We start from the raw sequence: 3,419 nt of genomic DNA, 5'->3' as shown, positions 1-3,419 counted from the left end.
GCATGAACAAATTTTTTAAGCAAACGAATAACGTCGAAACCTTGCATGATTTGAAAAAAACGTTACAAATGAGAACATAATAAAGGCACTTATATATAGGATGTACCAGCGGCGTATCCACCATGCCCATATCATGATTTCGCAACTTTATCGTTTTTCTACCATCATCCTCGGGTCTGAGTTATCGCACACAACCGTACTTACCATGACTTCCATACGGGGATTTCGATAATTAAGTGTGCACCCATAATTATTTAGATCTTCGTATGGTCCACATGGTTCGTCCCTTGTGTGGTTTAAAAAAAAGACATATTTATATTTATATATTTTTTTGAAATCTTAAACATTTGAAACGTGCATAAATCTATTGAATTTTAATGAGAATTCTGATAGGAGAAAATGAGAAATCCAATAAAGAAAACGAGAATCCAAAGAGTGAAAATGAGAAATCCGATAGGTGTAAATGAGAAGTCCAATAAGGGAGTACATGAGGTCGAGGTAATCAATGTTACAATTAATAATAACGTACGATGAGTTTCATACATGAACAACTTGAGGTTAAAAGAAATTGAGAATTCGATTGCGTGAAATCACGAGGATGAGGTGAGTTTCTTTGTGGTGACGCATACGTGCATCAACATAAATAAAATAGTATTGATTAACAACCAAAACAATCGATGAAATGTGATAAACATGAATACGGCCACTATTGTGAAACCATTTATATAATCGTCATTATAATAACGGTTTCTAATAGCGCCAAAACTTGTAGACAACCACACATAGGTCGTTAATAGATTAGATAAAATGATATAGAATAATGTATAGAATTGCGTTTACGTAAATGCTCAAATATAAATAACATAGTCATAAAAATATAGTTTAAAAGATAAACGGGATTTTTGGCGAAGTTAAGGTTTTGAAAGTATTACACAAATTGTCATTGAATAGTTTGCATTCGGTCACGAAAATTCAAAACACAAAAGTGAAATCTCATGTGCATAAAGTTACCATCGAAACATCTCATCAATGGAAAAGAAAATCCCAATAACTGTGAGACTCGAATAAATGACGAAATATATAAATCGCGTAGCGTATAATAGACTAAAACTGAAAATGAGGTCTTAAGTAAGGCCGTTTTGTTATTTCTAAGAAATGTACATAATAACAAGGCATCGCGGTAACGCATTGCTAGGGAAAATATTTAAATCATTATTGAAAATAAATCTTGTAACCCAAATTGTTAAAGGAGTTCGTATACATAAAGTTATTGTGATGAAAATAAATTATATAAATTGATGATGCTTGCGATAATAAGAGGTAATAGTTTGCGTAAATTGTTATTGAGCAAAAATTTGTGTTATAATATAAAATATTTATAAGCGCATCCCAAAAGATTTGCAAAGCCATGGTCATTGAGTTTATGCAATATGGTGAAAGTTGTAATTTATTACAGAATAAATCCCGCATTCATCATTCAAAAAGAGACCTCAAATTTATAAAGTTATTAAGAGGTTTATCACCTTAGGTGACAATATTTAAAATCTTGAAATCATACATATAATCGTTTATTAACCTTTGAAAACAACTCCTCATATTAGAATTTTGTTGTCATGACAATACCATATATATATGTGTGTATATATATATATATGTATTTAGGGTTTAAAATTTAAAATTTATTGATTGAACACCTGAGGTTGTTATAAATACACTAGTTGTATATATATAAATAAAAAGGAATTTAGGGAAAAACGAAGCTTGCATGCGTAGGGAGGGGTTTTAGGCTTCGAGTGGTGAATGGTTTGGAAATTTGGTGAAGAGTGAGTATGTTTCGGTTGGCTTCCGTAGTTGGGTTTTTCTTGAGTTGGATTTTTGAGGTTTGTTGAGTTTAGGTCGTTTGAGTGGTTTAGGCTTGGATGCTTGTGTGAGTAGTGGTTGGGCTAATAGGTGAGGTTTTGCTTATTTGAGCTCGGGTTAAGTTGATGGGTTGGATAATTTTGATCTAGGCTAGTTTTGGTTGAGATTTGGTTTATACATTTATTTGATAACGAGTGCTTGGGTTGCTATTTTGATATCAAACTCTATGGTTGGGTGGAAACGGTGTGGCGATATGGTTTGGTGAATTGGCTTAGCATGGGTCGAAGGATTCGAGTCATAGTTGGGTAAGCTTCGGTTAATTTATGTTCAAGGCATTTTCTGAGTGTGTTTGTCGGTGTTTTTGTAGTATTAGGATAGTGAGTTTGATAGGTTTTCGTGACGTAAAGGTGGCGGTATTTAAGGATTTTTGTTGGGTTAATGTTGTACATCTTGGATCTTGCATGGGGTTTGAGTTGGTGAGATTTATGGATGTTTAGGTTTCGTTCATATTGAGGGAAGACTTGGGTATGTGGGAAAGCTTTTATTGTGGAGGGATGGTTTGACTTGAGGCGGTAGTCTGGGAAGGAATACGGGTGTTTGGAAACTGATTATAGGTATTAACTTGAAAATATCATATTTTATAAATAATGTTTGAAACATCCATGAAAATTTTGATAATAAAAATTACAAGATAATATATATATGAATATATATATATATTATATAAATAGAATTTTAGAGATCCGAGCGTGTGAATCACACAAATTTTTTTATAAAGATTACAATAATTTTTTTTGCTTATGAGGAAATTTAAAATACGTAAATTGAATGTCAAAATTTGTTATGAGGTATCAAACATTGAATGATGAGTGTCGTTTTGGGAATATAAAGTTGCGAAGTGAAAATTTTCTGTTACGAAGTTCGTTATTTAATATCTTGTGATGAAAATATTATAGTAAGTTAAAAATGACCGGCATTGCAAATCGAGAAATCACAAGTAAACAATTTTTGGTCTTTAAAGTAAAATTTCTATGAAGTTTTGCATGAGAATTTCAAGAAGATTACAAGCTATGGGTTTGTGACTTTCTTAAAAAATCATGGCAAAGCTATCATAAGAATTTTAAAACGCGGAAAATCGTATGATATAAATTTTTATTTGCGAAAATTTTTAATTAACCAAAGATTGCCTGATAAAAGTTGTTATGAAAAAAAAATTGGGTAGTGAAAATTTTACCACGTGTATTATATAATATAGTATAATTAAAATGTCGTGTGAAGTTTATATAATTAAAATTTTGAAGTGATCGTCCAAAATAAACGGAATAGTAATAAAAATAAAATTTTTATAAAATTTTCGTGCAAGGACTTTAAAAACAATTTAAAGTTTATACAATAGGAAATTTACTTGAAAAGTTGAGGTGAAATTTATCATAAAACCTTCTTAATATGATGAAATTTATATAATAAGATTTTCGTTTGTAAATCGTCTTAATGAAAATAAATGGCATATTAGAAATTATTATGAATAGATCAAACTCTATATATAATATATTTATTTA

This window comes from Bidens hawaiensis, unplaced genomic scaffold (genome assembly GCF_021521415.1).
Source record: "Bidens hawaiensis isolate Kalapana, Puna unplaced genomic scaffold, B.hawaiensis_p1.1 tig00023053_1, whole genome shotgun sequence".
In the NCBI taxonomy this organism is placed as follows: Eukaryota; Viridiplantae; Streptophyta; class Magnoliopsida; order Asterales; family Asteraceae; genus Bidens; species Bidens hawaiensis.
The sequence above is the reverse complement of the archived record's forward strand: the minus strand, read 5'-3'. Positions refer to the sequence as shown.